Source organism: Lissotriton vulgaris, chromosome 5, assembly GCF_964263255.1.
Source record: "Lissotriton vulgaris chromosome 5, aLisVul1.2, whole genome shotgun sequence".
NCBI lineage: Eukaryota > Metazoa > Chordata > Amphibia > Caudata > Salamandridae > Lissotriton > Lissotriton vulgaris.
The window spans coordinates 86,128,347-86,149,123 of NC_141693.1; the positions used below are offsets into that span (position 1 = coordinate 86,128,347).

The 20,777-nt window shown below is 45.9% G+C and overlaps 1 pseudogene; it reads left to right on the forward strand.

Annotated features, from left to right (window-relative positions):
• Positions 1-16,338: 16,338 nt before the first annotated feature.
• Positions 16,339-17,270, forward strand: LOC147710265 (syncytin-B-like; annotated as a pseudogene).
• Positions 17,271-20,777: the final 3,507 nt, after the last annotated feature.

The window sequence follows — 20,777 nt, forward strand, 5'->3', positions numbered from 1 at the left end:
CACGCTGCAAGACACATTAGAGACAACGTATGCCCCATCACATGCACAATTTATCTCGGAGTCAGGGGGTGCGTACACGTTTGCCGCAAAACGAACATATTTATACCCTCTCACCAATGTACTCCTCCCCCCATCAATTGTATTGTACTGTATTGTAATTGCATTTATATAGCGCTTTCTACCCCTGACCAGGCATCGAAGCGCTTCTTCGGTCAGTAGCACGCTACTCCAGAACCCATAGAGGATTAGTGTTGAATTAGTATAGTAAAACATGCAAGTACATTTTAAGTGGTGGATAGGTTAGTCAATGCATCAAAAAGCTATAAAGGGAAAAAATGCCTTGAAATGTAAGTTATCTGATGCTGCTCAATGAAGAACCGGGTCCGCATGCAGTGCTACCCAAGTGGCAACGGCCTTCAGCACACACGGCCGTCCTGCTGGCCACCATCCAATGTAATCCATCACTTAGTCTATTCTAATCTCTTTGGCCACTAGCCAATCTGAGTCACCTCAACAATGCTAAACTCAGCCAAATGCAATGTCAACAAACCACTTTGACTTCAATCAACAAGAACCGAAGAACTGTGATTCAAAAAGCAATACAGGCGCAAACAAATGCTTGTAAGTGCCATACAATCCTATAATGTAAACATTGACTCTAAAAACAAACACACATACACAGAAGAGTTTTAGACTAGCAGTTAGGGGCACACTGCTCCTCTTGGGGTGCTGGTTAGCTGAGTTGCTGCAAGCCTGTGCACACATTAATATCATTTGCAGAGTAAGTAGTCTGTGTCATAAATGCTCTCCAATGTAATATTCAGTTGTACAGAAATGAAATAAAAATGACGAAGCACAATCAGGAGTGTTGCGTTCTTCTTTTAATCCTGAACGGTTGCCCAGCCAACACATGTTTCATCTAGGGAAGTACCCCAAGACTTCTTCAGGGCTTAAGGCAATGAACAGAGACCTTGTATCTCTCCGTCGGTTGTACTTCCTTCCTGGCTGGTTAATGAGAGTGAGTATTTGTCCAAACAGATGAGGGGTCCGAAATAAAGCCACTTCCACTTCCAGATGCTGCGATCCTCAGCTCTTCACAGCGTACTTGCTGTTTTAGACAACCTATTTGATTTACCTCCCTGATCGGGAGCAGGGCCGGACTGGGAACCAAAACCAGCCCTGGCAAAGTGCTCGGCCAGCCCCCCCTCCCCACCTCCCGGGGGAGGGGGGGGCGGCCGCGCTCTCTGCCAGGGCCGGTTTTCGGCCGATTTTGTTACAGGGCTGTTTTTCAGCTATGCTGCAAAAACGGCCCTGTAACAAAAACGGCCCCCCAAACCGGCCCCCACCCCTGCGGCCCACCGGGGGATTGCCCGGTGCCTGCAACAGCCAGTCCGGGCCTGATCGGGAGCCGGATCTCACATCGTTGCACTGCCGTTCCCCTGGCGCCACAACACTGTGTGGCTGCTCTCAGCTGACTTGCTGACCAGAGAAGCCCCTACCACGGCTCCACCCCACGGTCCCGACTTTGGACCGCTCATGGCCTAGAATCAGCCACCTACCCTTTGTAACCAGGACGGAAGTACAACCAGTGAAGAGTGAAGCCCTTATTTTGGCTCCACCTTAGGGTCTTTATTTCGGACTCTCATCTGTTTGGACAAATACTCACTCTCATTAACCAGCCGTGACGGAAGTACAACCGGCAGAGATATGCAAGGTCTCTTTTCATTGCATTAAGCCCTGAAGAAGTCTGGGGGTACTTCCCCAGACGAAACATGTGTTGGCTGGGCAACCGTTCAGGATTAAAAGAAGAACACAACACTCCTGATTGTTCTTCTTCATTTTTATTACATTTCTGTACAATTCAATGTTACATTGGAGAGAATTTATGACACAGAGTACTTTAGCGCCAGGATGCCCGTAGGGTTGCAGATGCGCTTTACAAATGCTATAAATAAATAAATAAATAAATACTCTGCAATTGATATTGACCTGTGCACAGGCTTGCAGCAATTTTGTGTGACCTCTGACCTATGATTTAGGAGGTTCAGGGTCATCCCCCTCCTGTTGGCACCATCTCACGTACACTACAGCTAAAGAACATGCACACTCATTGCAGGTGCTAATTCCTACCCACGTACGTTTAAAACCCTGTCCCCTGGTTAACTGAGTTATGTATGTTCCTTCCAAAAGCAATATCTGTGGATGAAGTCTGCGTGGGGTGGGCATTGCCCCCACCTTCCGCTCCCTGTCGTACGATCTCCCAGGTCCTTTGTATATCTTCATGGTGGCCTTGATGGTTGCTCAGAGCTACTAGTGCCAGACCGCACAAGTCAGAGGATGTGCTGAAGCCAGTTGGTCCTTCAGTCAGTGCAGTCCCTTTTGGAAACACCGTGTCTATTCAGGGACTGGCCAGACCCAGAAATGATGTCTGTACGTATGTGACCTTGTTAGGTATAGTCAGTGGCAGAGGAAGCTAGCGGGCTTTTCACAGGAGGACAGACCCCATGTAGCCCTGATCTCTCACTGTTCGTCTCCGCAAGAGGTCCAGTGAGCACTACCAGAGCCAATGTCCACTTCCCAGGCATCAGAACTACAAAGTTGTGTTAAACTTGATAACACTCACATCCAGTGGGAAGGCATCAAATGCCAGGTGATAAGAGGCACCCTAGCTTCAGCCTCACCATCTCTTGGGGTGGTGAAGGTATCAGGGCATGTCCGGTCGATTACCCCAGGGTTTTCTTGGATTACTCTGCCAAGGTGTGGCCAGACATGGTGCCAATGGTTCTGTTTGATGTTCATCTTGAGAAAGATAACCGTTCTATAGAACATTGGTTGAGCAGAGGAATACTTTGGGTGGGCGTTGGACTTGTGAGAATGAAAACTGACGAGCAAGACCTGGTCCCCCTTCCCCACTGATAGAGTAAGGTCAGGGTACCTCTTAGATCAGCAGAGGCTTTTGTCCACATATGTTATATTTGTAGGTGAAAAAGATTTCCATGAACCAAATAAAAATAGTTCTCACATCTAGGATTTTTTCTCTGGGACAGCCGTAAAGAAACATGAGTGGGCCATGAAGATGAATGGGTACTGGCCAAAAAACAACAAAGTATTGAATCGATCTAATATTTTAGGTATTGTCATCTACCTGCTTTTGACATTTTTAACACAACAATCAGCACCAAAGCAGCTACATATTTCAGTTTCTCCGATGTGCTTCCAGCAATCTGAAAGGGGAGGGACACTGCTTGTCAGAACTTTAAGATGCAGAATTTTAAGACTGAGGGGGCTGCTTCTCAGAACCTTAAGATGCTGAACTTTAAGATCGAGAGGGGCTGCTTGTCAGAACCTTAAGATGTAGAGCTTTAAGACCGGGGTAGGGCTGCTCGTCAGGACCATTAAAATGCAGAACTTTAACCCCTTCCTTGCGGGGCTAATTCCACTGCTGTGTTGGGGGCGGAGGGGTGCGCACAGTGCCCCGGTGCTCGTGACGAGCTCACAGTGGCGCTGTGCTCATGACGAGCTGAGCTCGTCACGGCCACACCTGTTTCATTTGAACGCTCAGCACAGCGGGGGAATTAGCCCCGCATGCGAGCGTTGCGGCCGTTATGACAAGCTCAACTCGCCATGAGCATGGGAGGGGTTAAGACCGAGGGGCACTGCTTATCAGAACCTTAAGATGCAGAGCTTTAAGAACTTTAAGAACTGAGCAGCCCGCTCATCAGAGCCTTAAGATGCAGAACTTCAAGAACTGAGCAGCCCGCTCATCAGAGCCTTAAGATGCAGAACTTTAAGACCGCAACATGCTCCTGGTCATGTGCAGCAGCATAAATGTTTTTGCTGCTGTACAGAGCCACTTTACAGCTTTTCACGTTTTTAAAAAATGTTGGCAGCGTTTTACTTTGAGAAGAATTGAAGTACAAAAATACGATGCAATAAGCCCAGAATCGTAATTGAGTTTTCAGGATATCTGTGCTGGTCATTAGCGCATCATAGCAGCTAATAAAATCTTCTGACTTCACACCTCTCCCCTGGACTGATAGTGTCATATGTCAAAGTTGCACATCATTAAAATAAACAATAAGAGAGTCCAGGGGCCTGCACGCCCCTGTGAAACATTAAGGTGAAGAAACATTTCTTTTTCCGTTGTGAATGGCCTTGGCTAGGCCATGGTATTCCTTGGGTGGGCCTGGCCCAACCTCTAGAACCGGCCCTGTCTCACATGCAGGGAGTCTCTCTACAAGCGTCGGGCACCCTGCTTTCTTTCTCCTGCCCGATGTCACCACACATCAGATTCTACCCTGGGTGTCTGCACATTGAAGGTGATATTTGGTTCCCCGTCTTTTCCCATCAATTGACATCCATTCCCTGACCTTAAGCTAAATCGATTGGGCGTCCCTTTATTGGACTTGGAATTTAGTATATTTTTGTTTTTAGCTGTAACTGATAGGAATAATGTAAAAAATGTGATTTCAACAATGAAAATCACCTTGAGTTTGTAATGTATTTGCGACAATTTGTACGTTTGTGGTTGGTCTGTTCGCCATAAATAAAAGCAGCACCAGTCTTAACACCAAAACCTTGAATAATGCTTTCTCTCAAGGTTCTCATCTTTTAGTTTAAGAGTATTGTCTCTGATTTTTGAAAATCCGTGTTGTACTTTATTTTCCACTTGAAAGTTGAGACATTTCGGTTCTCAGACCTTAGCTTATTATCTGAACTCTTTGTTGCTGTGAGGTCGCCCTATCCACACGATGGGAATTATTCTTTGAGCCTGTGTTGTAACGGCCATGATCCATCCTAAAGAAAATAAATGGTAGCCCCATTCTCCCTCAGGTTTCTTTTTTTTGGGAGCTTTATATAGCGCAAACTCGACCCGAAGGTATCAGGGAGCTTTACATGAGCAGCAGTTACGTTACCGACTGACACATTATTTTTTCAGGTTGAGGCCAGAATGTGGTAACAAATATGTAGGACCCCAAGGGATTATCGTTTACTTTTCAGTTCTCTTTTCTGCTATGGAAATAAAAATATGCACATTTCTTTAATACTTAAAGGGTAATTGCACATAAATGTTACTCAAACCATAAATAACAATGTAATAACTGAACTTCTTAATGTTGCCGTGTATAAACTCCATCTTGCTCTAAAGAAACCTTGGGTACCATCTTCTTCTGTTCTGTGCATTCATTGTGGCCCAGCACTCTGTTCTCTGTGCGCCTCCACCTGCAGATCCACATCTATGACTCGTCAGGCTGAAAACAGCAAAATACTATACCACCAGGCATTCGAAGACCTCTGTAAAATCGACATTCACCAATGATGTTGCACACGGCAAGAGGAGGGACTGTAATAACTAAACTTCCTAATGTTGCCGTGTATAAACTCCATCTTGCTCTAAAGAAAACTTTCTTGACCTTCCACAAAGTTGTCTCCTACGTGACCCCGTGTCGGTGCCCTGGGCCGGTTTCTGCTGCACCCACGCACCTTTTTCTGGAACCTATATAGACAACAGAACAGGTCTGTCCCTAACCGGTCTGTCTCTGCCAACGGCCTAACACCTGGCCAGGTCACGAAACCCTCCTCACCCTCAAGGCATGAAAGCTGCCTCCAAACAGGAATATGTCCAGCGCACTCCTGAACTTCCACATTCCCCGGACTTTCCGTTGCCCCTAACACCTGAAATTCTGCTCCCCACACTTGAATTCCTGCATACCAACAGACTTTCTGTCGTCCCCCTGCACCCGAGGGGAGTGTCTACATCCTATAAAAGGTGCTGCATGCCAAGGACACATCGAACAGTCGCCTGACACCTACGCCATCAGTTGGTCTCGGACACTCTTCCAGCTCTAGAGATTATCTTTATGTTGTATTAAAATAAATCTTTGTTTCCTTGCTTCCAGAAGTGTGGTCTCCCTTTCTTTGGAATTACAAAATTGGAGCATCAACGTGGGACCCGTCAGAGACTCGGTGGCCCAGGCTTGACGACCCGGAGAGGAGGGAAATATCGGTAATTTAGGAACGCACCTACGGAAAAGCAGATTCAAGTCCCTGTAGCCGACGTCGCCAGTATATCCTTCCCTCAACGGTGTCCTCTACAACAGTAGCCCCGGTCCTGACTGGGGATCCCTTTTTGATCCACCTGATTTGTTTTTTGGGAAAAAGAGGAGAACCCGCTGGGAGCAGGACACATCAGTATTCTGGTAAGGTCGTCTTGAGCGATAACATTTTTTTAAATTTTATATATTCTGAAAGTCATATTAGACATGCCTTTGGCTATTCTGATTTTGGATTAATTATTCGGTCTTTGGAAACACCGAAGGGCAGGTAATGTGTTCTCAATTTTGAACAAACTGCAGTCATAAGAGAATATCCTTGTCGATACCTATATCTTAGACATGCCTGTCTCTAACAGATTAAGGAAATTATGTTGCTCTTTTTATGGCCAAAATACTCTCAAAGATAGTCCGCCGCCCCCTCCGGAAGGAACTCCTAATAAGGAAATATACATAAAGTATGGTAATTTCGGCATTATTTACACAAAATCGTGGGGGAAATACACAAAATCAAATGTAGAATTACAATGGCCAGAATTTAGGTCATTTGAAATTCTGCAAATAACTTACCTAGAAGAACAACTTCACCGGCGGAAGGTTAGAGCAAGTATGTTTGATTCTTTCGGCCTTTGGAAGAAAGAAATACATGAGAGAATTAGGAAGGCCCACGTTAAAGAGAATAACCAGAAAAAGAGAACATCCCAATCAGACATAGCAGCCCTTAAGGGGATGGAAATAGAGCGGAATAAAGAGATACATGACAGAGAATATAGGTTAAATAGAACAGGTCAATATCCGGTACTACCCACTAAACAAGATGAAGAGGCGGCACTATTGTATTCTAGACCCACTGCTTATCAACCACAATTGTTAATGTAACTGCTACAGCCTCCACCCGTCATTCCTAATGTACTCCCGAACGCGCAAAGTCAACCTGTTCAACCATTTGAAGCAACTTTGCCGATTTCCCCGGTTAGCGAATCAGATTCCGTGCCTCTTACCGTAGCCGAACCAGTGATGAGATTAAAAACAAAAGAAGCAAGCCCGGTCTACTGCAGATTCAGACTCAGAGTCAGAATCCCTTGAACTAGGTCATGAATCCGATACTAGTGAATTTAGACAAAACCATCCCGCACGATTAAGAGGCCACAACAGGAAAAGAATAAATCGCAGAGCCCAGCACCTAATATACAAAGGTGCCACCCCAGCAGACATACACAGTGCAACCGATGAGCAGATACAAGTAGCAGGAAAAAACTATCTACTAGAGAGGATGGCCTATCACCTAATGGCTAAAAATGATGATATATCTATACTACTATTATAAAGAGAGAACTTGCACCTTTTGGCCAGGTAAACTCGGGAACCACAGCGCCAATCTACACACCCGATACATCTATGAAAATGTCAGGGTGTGTAGATGGACATAGGCTATATAAATAAAAAAAAAAAAAGTAAATTAAAAAAATTACGTTTGTAAACAAAGTAGTCCCCTGAAAGTAGCGCCGGCCGGGACCTAGCGCTGGCCGCGACGCGACGTGCGTGATGATGACAAGGAGGAGGGCGGTGCAGTGACGAGCGGCTGTGCAGTGAGGAGCAGCGGCACAGGTAAGGAAAGGGAAAGTGAGACTGTGGTGCAGGGGGAGGAAAGAAGGAGGCAGCAGTAAATGAAAATGTCGGGGCGGGAGGGGGGCGCAAGTGAGTATGGGCGGGAGGGGGGCGCGAATGAGTCTGGGCGGGAGGGGGGCGCAAGTGAGTCGGGGCAGGAGGGAGTCGGTGCGGGAGGGGGTCGGGCGGGTGCGGGTGTGCTGCCCCCAGCCCCTTTCTGCCCCAGGCAAAGCTGGGGCGGGCTGCTAGTATGTAGATACACCTACGGCATTTCGTAAACTCTATCGTTCGGTAGAAAGTGGTGAGTCAACAAAAGATGAAAGAGATACTTTATTGACGATGATTAAAACAGCTTTACATAAAGAAAGTCTTTCCAACGAGGTAGAACCTATTAAAAAGATACAGCAGATGCCTGTTAAAGAAGCGGCACCCGTTTTTGTTCCACCTCGGGCGATGGGTCTAATGTTACTAACCCTAATGATCCCAATGCGTGTTCTAGATGGCTGTTCAATTTTGTATACACCCCCTGGACCAAAGCAAAAATGTTGCAACTGCGGAAGGAAATCCCTAATATCTGAAAGAATCCCACGGGATTCTATGAAAGCGTCCGACAGGTTCTAAGTTCATACACACTGACTTTAACAGACATAATCCAGTTTTTTGGACTTCTACTTCCGGCCGAACTGTGGAAACCCCTACGGTTCACAGATGACCAGACAGCCCTTGGGGATACATGGGAAGAATCGGCACTCAAAGATACAAATAGAAAACCGGGTGAAAAGCCACACAACAATATTTTAAAATTGCCCCAAAGATTGTTGACAAAATTGAAAACGATGGCACCTGAGAGGAAAATAGACTGGACATTACTTGCTGCCTGTAAACAGAACCAGGATGAGTCAGTCTCTGACTATTTCACAAGGCTGGGAAAAGCATACGCTGACTTCAGTGGTCAGGATGTGACCACTGAAACTGGCAGACATCTCTTGATTCAAACTTTTGTAAAGGGTCTGTTACCTTCAGTAGGAAACAGACTAACATCTTGTGAAAGTTGTTGGCCAGCGGCCACTCCGGCCACTATTCTGACTATGGCTCAATATTACGAGACACAGACTAAGACAACGGAAGATGAGAAAGAGAACAAAAATAAAAAAATAAAAGAACAAGTGTTGCTTAGTCAATTAGATACACGTCGCACCAACAGTAATATGCCCAGACCAACGGTCTCATACCCCCAACCTAAACCATATACCTCAGGTACCCCACGTCAACTACCCAGACTAGGCCCTCAACCCACTGACATCTGTGCTTATTGTAAAAGACCAGGGCACTGGAAAGGTGATTGTAGGATTCTAGAAACCAACATCGCTTCAGGGAAAACTCAACCCAGAACACATAATACCCCAACACAAACTACACCACTTTACAGGGAGAATAGATTCGATAAGGGCCCAAGGCAGCAGGAACTTCACGCTACTTTTCAGGACTATACTGAGGATGATATTGAAATGTCATCCCTGTATTGGACAGCATAGGACAGTCTAGGATGGGGGAGGAACCAGTAGAAGTACCTGTAGATTAACAGGGACCATATGTTACAGCGTCAGTTGCAGGGTCAGCGGGAACTTTTCTAATAGACACAGGAGCATCCCGTAGCATTCTAACTACACCACTGATCCAGAGGGCTCCTCCGTCCGGCAAACTCATTACATCGACTGGATTCGATGGTCAGCCCGCTGTCAATTCCTTGTCCTACCCAACCCCATTCTCACTTCAGGGTGACCAAACTTCAGCTACCTTTTTACTGTCTTCCCAGAGAACTTTCTAGGCTTGGATCTGTTTAAACACTATAGAGCTACCATTTGGTGTTCACCAAATAACGTTCGGCTAATACTGTACGATAACATTACACCAACTGCTTCTGCCCAGCTTTTACAGTTATCACACATACAAGATGATTTAGCGACTATTTCCCCCTGTCTATGGGCGACCTCTGGCACGGACGTTAGGTCCATCCAAATGCCTCCAGTGCATATCACTGTAAAACCAGGAGTAACTCTACCAAGGCTCCCACAGTATAAAATATCTAATGAGGGAGAGGTTGCCCTACAAGCCATTCTTCAAGACCTCATACGCGCTGGTGTAGTGGAACAGGTGTCAGGAAATGTCTGTAACAGTCCTATTCTCCCAGTTCTTAAATGTTCCCCTACAGGACAAAAGATATATAGATTTGTGATTGATCTTCGAGCTATTGACAAAATAGTGCCGCCTCAATTTCCTGTAGTTTCTGACATTACTACAATTCTCCCCATGATCCCACCAACAGCTAGAGTATTCACAGTTATAGACCTTAAAAACACATTCTTCTCTATCCCTATACACAAGGATTCCCGTTTTCTTTTTGGATTTACATTGTTGAATGTCTCATATAGATTTTGTAGAGCTCCTCAGAGCTACACTGAAAGTCCCAGCATCTATGGCCAGGCTTTAAAAACACAACTGGATCAGATTCCGCTTCCACAGGGAGAAGAGTTAATTCAATACATTGATGACATTCTTTTAGCAGCAGACAAAACACAACTTGCCCGCAAAGCATCCATGCTCACCCTCCAGTTTCTTGCTACTAAGGGACACAAGGTCTCTAAAGACAAACTACAGTATTGTAAGCAACAAGTGAGCTTTTTGCGTCACTTATTGTCCGAGGAGGGACGCACTCTTACACCAGATAGGATTCAAACTATTCTGAATTTTCCAACTCCTGTCACCCAACGAGATGTCAGAGCACTCATAGGACTGACTTCCTTTTGCAGACAAAGGGTCCCTAATTTCTCCCTCATCATTAAACCACTTCTTTCTCTACTCACCAGAGATGTATCTGACCCCGTCCCCTGGACCACCCAACCCACAGAAGCATTCACAACACTACGCCAGGCCCTGTGCTCTGCTCCTGTACTAGGTACCCCTGACTACCACAAAAATGTTTCCTTTTTGTACACAAACGGCCTGGATGCAGCCTTTCACTCCTCTGTCAGACACATGGCACACACAAGCGATCATGTGCATACTTTTCTGCAGTCTTGGACCCTGTTGCTTCTGCCTTGCCCACCTGTCTACGTGCTGTAGAACGGTGATGGATTAAACCCAGATCAGTTGACTGGGGGTGAGTGCTTGTATTGTCAACGCTCCGTCCATCATTTCCTTTGGCTTTTCTTTGTTCGCCATCAGTTGGCAGGGTATGCTCAGACGTGAGTCACTTGCTCACTTTGCCACTGGATTCAAGCAAGCCGGCTGAAGAAGGCTGAAATGCCAGAAACCGGTCCTCGGTAGCTTGTTTCTGGTCCAGGGAAGACATGGCAGGCAGTTCGGGCTGGACTGTTCCCATGAGGCACAGGGTCAGACTGATTTGCATATGGCCATGTCTGAACTGGGGTGGCAGAGTGGGCTAAAGAACGGTGATGGATTAAACCCAGATCAGTTGACTGGGGGTGAGTGCTTGTATTGTCAACGCTCCGTCCATCATTTCCTTTGGTTTTTCTTTGTTTGCCACAAGTTGGCAGGGTTTGCTCAGACGTGAGTCCCTTGCTCACTTTGCCACTGGATTCAAGCAAGCCGGGCTGAAGAAGGGTGAAATGCCAGAAACCGGTCCTCTGTAGCTTTTTTACGGTCCAGGGAAGACATGGCTTGGCAGTTCGGGCTGGACTGTTCCCATGAGGCACAGGGTCAGACTAATTTGCATATGGCCATGTCTGAACTGGGGTGGCAGAGTGGGCTAAAGAACGGTGATGGATTAAACCCAGATCAGTTGACTGGGGGATAGTTCTTGTATTGTCAACGCTCCATCCATCATTTCCTTTTGTTTTTCTTTGTTCGCCATAAGTTGGCAGGGTATGCTCAGACAAGAGTCCCTTGCTCACTTTGCCACTGGATTCAAGCAAGCCGGGCTGAAGACGGCTGGAATGCCGGAAACCGGTCCTCGAAAGCTTGTTTCCGGTCCAGGGAAGACATGGCTTGGCAGTTCGGGCTGGACTGTTCCCATGAAGCACAGGGTCAGACTGATTTGCATATAGCCATGTCTGAACTGGGGTGGCAGAGTGGGCTAAAGAACGGTGATGAATTAAACCTAGATCTTTTGACTGAGTGTGAGTGCTTGTATTGTCACTGCTCCGTCCATCATCTCCTTTGGTTTTTCTTTACGCGCTGTAGCGGCCACTGCAGTGGCGGTCCGCCTAACGGAGGGAATTGTTTTGGGATCCCCCTTGACGGTTTTTGTCCCCCACTCAGTGGACATATTGCTCAACAAAACCAAGACACAACATCTCACCAGTGCCCGATTACATGGATATGAACTCACCCTTCTTAACCCCCATATCACAATACAACGTTGTCCCACCCTTAACCCCTACCAACTACTGATCCCCTCACACAGCCACCCCACAATGACTTCGTATTCCATACTGAAGCTGAAACAAAATGTCGGGTGGATCCGAAAGATACAGCTTTCCCAGAGGCAGAAGGCCACTTATGGGTGGATGGGTCATGTCAAAAAATACCGGACGGTACTACTTCCGTTGCCTATGCAGTCACTACAGCCCTTACAGTGATATAAATAGCTAGAATTCTTCAGAAATCAGCCCAGGCAGCGGAAATAACATCCCTTACACGAGCCTGCATCCTTAGTACCAACATATCGGTCAATATATATACCGACAGCCAGTGTGCTTTTGGCGTGGTACATAATTTTGCCCTGCTATGGAAAGAACGAGGTTTCGTACTTCCCATGGCACCCCTATCCAGCATGGCGACCTTATCAACGCCCTTTTGCAAGCAATCACGTTACCAACCAAATTGGCAGTAATCAAATGTGCAGATCACAAAAGGGTGACAGATGAAATGGGGCGGGGAAATGCCTTCGCAGATAAGACGGTACAAAAGGGGGTGGTGATGGACGGAGCATCTAAATCATTCAAACACTCACACCCAGTCAAAAGATCTGGGTTTAATCCATCACCGTTCTTTAGCCCACTCTGCCACCCCAGTTCAGACATGGCTATATGCAAATCAGTCTGACCCTGTGCCTCATGGGAACAGTCCAGCCCGAACTGCCAAGCCATGTCTTCCCTGGACCGGAAACAAGCTTCCGAGGACCGGTTTCTAACATTCCAGCCATCTTCAGCCCGGTTTGCTTGAATCCAGTGGCAAAGTGAGCAAGGGACTCATGTCTAAGCATGCCCTGCCACACTTATGGCGGCCAAAAGCGGTACAAAAGGGGGTGGTGATGGACAGAGCATCTGAATCAATCAAACACTCACACCTAGTCAAAAGATCTGGGTTTAATTCATCACCGTTCTTTAGCCCACTCTGCCACCCCAGTTCAGACATGGCTATATGCAAATCAGTCTAACCCTGTGCCTCATGGGAACAGTCCAGCCCGAACTGCCAAGCCATGTCTTCCCTGGACCGGAAACAAGCTTCCGAGGACCGGTTTCTAACATTCCAGCCATCTTCAGCCCGGTTTGCTTGAATCCAGTGGCAAAGTGAGCAAGGGACTCATGTCTAAGCATGCCCTGCCACACTTATGGCGGCCAAAAGCGGTACAAAAGGGGGTGGTGATGGACAGAGCATCTGAATCAATCAAACACTCACACCTAGTCAATAGATCTGGGGTTAATTCATCACCGTTCTTTAGCCCACTCTGCCACCCCAGTTCAGACATGGCTATATGCAAATCAGTCTGACCCTGTGCCTCGTGGGAACAGTCCAGCCCGAACTGCCAAGCCATGTCTTCTCTGGACCGGAAACAAGCTTCCGAGGACCGGTTTCTGGCATTCCAGCCGTCTTCAGCCAGGCTTGCTTGAATCCAGTGGCAAAGTGAGCAAGGGACTCACGTCTAAGCATACCCTGCCACACTTATGGTGGCCAAAAGCGGTACAAAAGGGGGTGGTGATGGACGGAGCATCTGAATCAATCAAACACTTACACCCAGTCAAAAGATCTGGGTTTAATCCATCACCGTTCTTTAGCCCACTCTGCCACCCCAGTTCAGACATGGCTATATGCAAATCAGTCTAACCCTGTGCCTCATGGGAACAGTCCAGCCCGAACTGCCAAGCCATGTCTTCCCTGGACCGGAAACAAGCTTCCGAAGACCGGTTTCTGGCATTCCAGCCGTCTTCAGCCCGGCTTGCTTGCATCCAGTGGCAAAGTGAGCAAGGAACTCACGTCTGAGCATACCCATCCACACTTATGGTGGCCAAAAGCGGTACAAAACGGGGTGGTGATGGACGGAGCATCTGAATCAATCAAACACTCACACCCAGTCAAAAGATCTGGGTCTAATCCGTCACCGTTCTTTAGCCTACTCTGCCACCCCAGTTCAGACATGGGTTATGCAAATCAGTCTGACCCTGTGCCTCATGGAAACAGTCCAGCCGGAACTGCCAAGCCATGTCTTCCCTGGACCGGAAACAAGCATCCGAAGACCGGTTTCTGGCATTTTAGCCGTCTTCAGCCCGGCTTGCTTGAATCCAGTGGCAAAGTGAGCAAGGGACTCACGTCTGAGCATACCCTGCCACACTTATGCGGCCAAAAGCGGTACAAAAGGGGGTGGTGATGGACGGAGCATCTGAATCAATCAAACACTCACACCCAGTCAAAAGATCTGGGTTTAATCCATCATCGTTTTTTAGCCCACTCTGCCACCCCAGTTCAGACATGGCTATATGCAAATCAGTCTGAGCCTGTGCCTCATGGGAACAGTCCAGCCCGAACTGCCAAGCCATGTCTTCCCTGGACCACCCCCTTTTGTACCGTTAGCAGATAAGACAGCAAGACAAACAGCACTGGGGGAAGTACCAGCTGGAGTATACGTCCTTAAGTCACAAGCTGAGAAATGGCATGACGCTAGACAGCAGATAATTGACATACAGCGTTCAGCCACTCCTGAAGAAAAGGCCCAGTGGGAAACAGAGGGAACGATGGATGAAGGAGGGTGCTGGAGGTCCCAAGATATGCTCAAATGGAAATTACCACAGGCTTACATAATCCCATTGCTCACCATGACTCACTTACCCGCACATATTGGTTCCCAGGCAATATGTACCATGCTCAAGGAAGTATGGGATTACCACCGACTCCGCCCAGCAGCAGAGCGGTTTGTCAAGCAGTGCCTCACATGTCCCAGACACAACATAGGTCAGGGAACTAAAGTCCCAATGACAGGATTCACCCTTCCTACTGCACCATTTGAAGTCCTTCAGATGGACTATATACAGTTAAACAGAGTCAATAACTTCAAATATGCATTGGTGGTAGTCTGTGCCTTTAGCAAATGGGTTGAGGCATACCCCACAAAGGATAACACGGCCATCACTACAGCTAAAGTGTTATTGAAATAATTTTTTCCAAGATATGGACTTTGTAGATTAATGCAAAGTGACAGAAGGTCCCATTTTATTGGACAGACAGTTAAGAACATCTTGGGAAGGCTTGGGGTCAAACAAATATTTCATGCACTAGTTCACCCACAGGCAGCAGGGCTGGTGGAGAGGTACAATGAGATCCTTAAAGAAAAACTGGCCAAAAATTACAATAGAAACAGGACTGAATTGGGTCAGTGCTCTTCCATTGTCACTACTATCTATTAGATCAGTCCCACATTTTAAATCCCACCTTACCCCATACGAGGTAGTCTTTGGCAGACCCATGAATATTTGGAATGCACCCTCTCCAAAGTTCATCTCACTCCTACCGCAGGAAATATTGACCGATTATTTGTATGAACTTACTGAAACCCTGTCTTTAATCCTTGAACAGGTGCGGGCCACTACTGAGGACAGCTCCCCGGGTCCAGGCCATCACATCCTCCCTGGAGACTTTGTCCTGGAGAAAAACTTCGCCTGCACCCAATCTCTACAACCACACTGAAAGGGGCCTCTGCAGGTGCTCCTGGCCACTAGGACAGCCGTCAGAGTGGAAGGAAGAAAATCGTGGGTGCATGCTTCCCACTGCAGGAAAGTGGACCCTGTCACCAAAGAACAGCTACAAGCCCAAAAATAAGTCTTAAAGCACGAAAAATCAGCATCGACACACCTTGAGTCAGAACTTTGTGACGAAGGAACAGACGGATACTACCTCCGGTCCAAGGCTAAGCTAAAGGACAAGTCCGGCTCCAAGGCTGAGGAAAGCTAGAATGAGAACTTGTAGTACCCGGACAATAGTACTGTTTATCCTGACTGCAATTTTCATCCTGTTCAGTATAGTATTCTGGACCCTTGAAGAAATGGCACCCGCCAAACATACTGTATTACCCCAAGCAACAGTTCCGCCAATGCCACCTGAACATTCTCATGTACCTTGGCCAGACACACATCTCGACAGACACTTGGAGTTTCATAATAATACTTTTATTCAAATGCTGCATCAATTTAATCAGGTCTCCAATGCCACAGACTGTTATGCTTGTGGACTCCTACCTCACGCCGTTCAGCACACTATCTCATTCTTAGTGTTCCTTGCCACTCCCGCCTACACTTGTGCTCTGATGTACAATTTGACGAACGTTTTCCCATCACGTTATGACAAAGGCAACCTTACAACATTCCAATCCTTTCTTTGGACTCTGCATGCAAAAAACAATACCCTCTGTAATGCCTCTTGCCCGCCACAAATGCGTGCTATTATGTCCACCCCTACGCAGGACACCTGGGGTTACACTTTCTTTCCTACCCAAGAGAAAGAAGTTGCCATTTCAATTACATTGCGTCCTGCTACATTGTGTCTGCAAGGTCAAGGAAAAATACCTATAGGAACCAGTCTGTGCAATACTACCATAACTTACAACAACTTCACCCCATACCTCAGCCTTCTGTCAGGACTACACTTTGTATGTGAGAACAAAGCTTACACCTGGCTGCCTTCTGACTGGAGTGGCACATGCTACATCGCATTCCTGCTGCCACCTACATTTAACAGGAACATCTTGTACCACAGACAGAGGAGACGAGTACCAGATATAGACCAGACCGACACCAGCAACCAGCAATTTGGCGATGCCCTTAAGGGCCTGCTACATTTTTGGGGTCCCATGTCCAACAGTCTCAACACCAGACGACTCACCAGGGTCCTGAAAGCTACTGCCAACATCACTGCAGGAATACTGACCCAACAAACGGCCGAGATTAATGCTACACGAATGGTTTCTCTTCAGAATCGCATGGTGCTCGAAGTCATCCTGGCAGATCGAGGAGGAGCCGGTTACGTCATCGGGCCAGCTGCTGTGTGTATATTCCTGATTCATCGCCCTCTATCTATGAAGCAATCTCCAAACTACACCAGATTGAAATCGAAATCCCCCCAGACAATGGGGCCCCTTGGACCTGGACAACTGGCTTTTGGAACATTCTGATCACTTGGGGATGGAAGATACTGGTGCTCCTCACCATCCCCTTGGGTAACATCTTCTTCTGTTGTCTGTGCATTCATTGTGGCCCAGCACTCTGTTCTCTGTGCACCTCCACCTGCAGATCCACACCTATGACACGTCGGGCTGAAAACAGCAAAATACTATATCACCAGGCATTCGAAGACCTCTGTAAAATCGACATTCAGTAATGATGTTGCACACGGCAAGAGGAAGGACTGTAAGAACTGAACTTCTTAATGTTGCCGTGTATAAACTCCATCTTGCTCTAAAGAAACCTTTCTTGACCTTCCACAAAGTTGTCTCCTAAGTGACACCGTGTCGGTGCCCTGGGCTGGTTTCTGCTGCATCCACGCACCTGTTTTAGGAACCTATATAGACAATAGAACAGGTCTGTCCCTAACCGGTCTGTCTCTGCCAACGGCCTAACACCTGGCCAGGTCACGAAACCCTCCTCACCCTCAAGGCATGAAAGCTTCCTCCAAACAGGAATATGTCCAGCGCACTCCTGAACTTCCACATTCCCCGGACTTTCCATTGCCCCTAACACCTGAAATTCTGCTCCACACACCTGAATTCCTGCATACCAACAGACTTTCTGTCGTCCCCCTGCACCCGAGGGGAGTGTCTACATCCTATAAAAGATGCTGCATGCCAAGGACACATCGAACAGTCTCCTGACACCTACGCCATCAGTGGGTCTCGGACACTCTTCCATGTCTAGAGATTATCTTTATGTTGTATTAAAATAAATCTTTTTTTTCCTTGCTTTCAGAAGTGTGGTCTCCCTTTCTTTGGAATTACAACAGTGACACAGAAAAACTTCCAGATGCATATAATCCATGCTGAAGCTATATCTGCTATGAATAACAAATATAAAGAATAAAAAAAGGGCTTCATCATACATTTTTGTGTCTATTAAATAAAGTTTCATGTATAGACTTTTTTACTCATAAATACAGATGTAAAAGAATCTGTGTCACTCTGTATTTTTGTAATGAAAAATACAGACCCTTGATCTGCTTTGAGTGTAATTCCATACTGTCATCTATGACATTCAGTTCAATAACTATACATAGTGAGACAATAGGGAATATTAGTTTATAATAAGACTGGCAGCCCGTCCCGACGTTGTCCGGGTATGAAATAGAATGTGTGTAATGTGACACGCTCATTCTCCTGTGCCCCGGCTTGAGGACCATCTAACAATTAGAATTGTGTGAGTGTTGAATGATTGTTTCCCGCGGTAAACACCCATTATTTTGCAACTTTCTTTCCGCATACCAACACTCCGCATACTTTCATTACGAAAGTACCATGACTCCGCAATGCCATTATAACGCATGGCTTTACATTTTATATGCTTTTACCACGCATACATTTACAACGAAATTCATTGTAAATGTATGAATGGTAAAAGCATGTTTTTTTTAATGTTTGGATAATGTAAATATGGGTATAGGGGTATATGTTTTGGGGTACTGAGTTATATGTTTTGGGGGTGTTTGGGTATTTTAAGGGTTCAGATATAGTTTTGGTTTATGGAGTACCTTTTTTAGGGTTTAGGGATAGGTATGGGTTTTGGGGTACAGGGGTATTTTTAGGGTTTAGGGCTTGGTTTGGGTTTTGGGGTACAGGGGTATTTTTAGGGTTCAGGGCTAGGTTTGGGTTTTGGGGTACAGGGGTATTAGGGTTCAGGGCTATGTTTGGGTTTTGGGGTACAGGGGTATTTTAGGGTTCATGGGTAGGTTTGGGTTTTGGGGTACAGTGGTATTTTAGGGTTCAGGGCTAGGTTTGGGGGTACAGGGGTATTTTTAGTGTTCAGGGTTAGGTTTGGGTTTTAGGGTACAGGGGTATTTTTAGGGTTCAGGGGTAGGTTTGGGTTTTGGGGTACAGGGGAATTTTAAGGGTTCAGGGCTAGGTTTGGGTTTTGGGGTACAGGGGTATTTTTAGGGTTCAGAGCTAGGTTTACCGAAGAGCATCGGTGTGGGTCATAAAAAAATAAGAACAGCAGGAAACGAATATGTGATGATATTCCGCAAACCAACATCCCGCATACCATCACTCCGCAATTTTTATAACGCGGGACTATTACTCCGCAAAGCCATCACTTCTAAAACTTTTACAATGCATATGACTTTATCACGCATGCCATTATAACGCAAATGCATGTGTGGTAAAGTAATATACATTGTAAAAGTACATTATTTAAACATTAAATATATGTTTGTATATATGTGTATGTGTATATATTACCTACTGGCGGTCGCCAGTAGGTATATATAGTTAGGATTTTTTCTCTATGGGATTTTTGAAAATTCTATGTCTAATAACTTTGGCGTTTGTGGACGGAATTGGCTGAAATTTTCAGGAAAATGGAACATTCTGTTTCTGAGCAGCCCCTGACAATTTGGGGGGGTTTCATCAAGGGGGGGCCGAGAAAAAAGGGGGGTCCCAAAACGCGTTTTTCCCATGTTAATTTCCATAGGGCGGTTGGCCTCACTTTTAGCTCGAACGGCTGAATGGATTTGCACGAAACTTGGCAAAATTGTAGGGACTGTTAGCCCGATGTGCCTTTGCTAGGTCTCAATATATGTGCTCCAGTGGATTTTGAGTAATTTAGGTTCAAAAAAAGATATATATCTGGGCGGAGCCTAACCACACATCTGATCTGATTGGCTGTCAGCACTTCATACAAGAAGTGTTGGCAGCCATCTTGGGACCAATATACATGATAGCACCTCATTAAAAAGCATTGTAGTTAATAGAGGGTTTTAGGACTTTAGTTACATTATAAATCATTTGTTGATGGTACCATACTCGTTTTAGGAATTGTGGTGGGTTCTAAAGTGATTTTACCATGTGAAAAAACCTTCTGCTGTGATATCATGAATATTGTTTGAAAGAAAACTAATATCTCATGATTTTCCCACAGTGGTTTGGAAGGGGATCTATAAGCTAAACTGAAAGCATATTTTCTGTAAATTCACATTATCTTTCTCAGTCATGTGAAAATGAAGTCTGACATTCTCAGTAAAACATGTACATCCAACAAGGACAGAGACTGTCAGTTGATTCCTTTGTGTTCTACTGCAGCCTCCAAGAGTGTTCTAAAGAACAACTAGAGCGCTAACAGTCCTACTTATTACAAAGGTATGACACACCTGAAGCCATCTTGATTGGAATAAAGTGGTAACTCTTAAAACATTTAATTTAAAAAGAAACAACATGAGGGGGTATATTTTGCCATAGAAAGTATGATTAGTGCTGCAGAATGAAAAATTAGGGCACATTTTGAGTGACTTCTCAAATCCTTTTCTATTTCATTAAAACATTCTGACATGCAGTCTCCCAAAATGGCCACCAGAGACAAAAGAGCCCAAATGTAGCCCAAATATCACCCAGATGTAGCCCAAGTATAGCCCAATGACAGAATGTCCCAGAGTGTTCTAAAGAACAACTAGAGCGCTAACAGTCCTACTTATTACAAAGGTATAGCACACCTGGAGCCATCGTGATGGGAATAAAGTGGTAACTCTTAAAACATTTAATTTAAAAAGGAACAAAATGAGGGGGTATATTATGCAATAGAAGGTATTATTAGTGCTGCAGAAAGAAAAATGAGGGCACATTTTGAGTGACTTTTCAAATCCTCTTCTATTTCATTAAAAAATTCTGACATGCAGTCTTCCAAAATG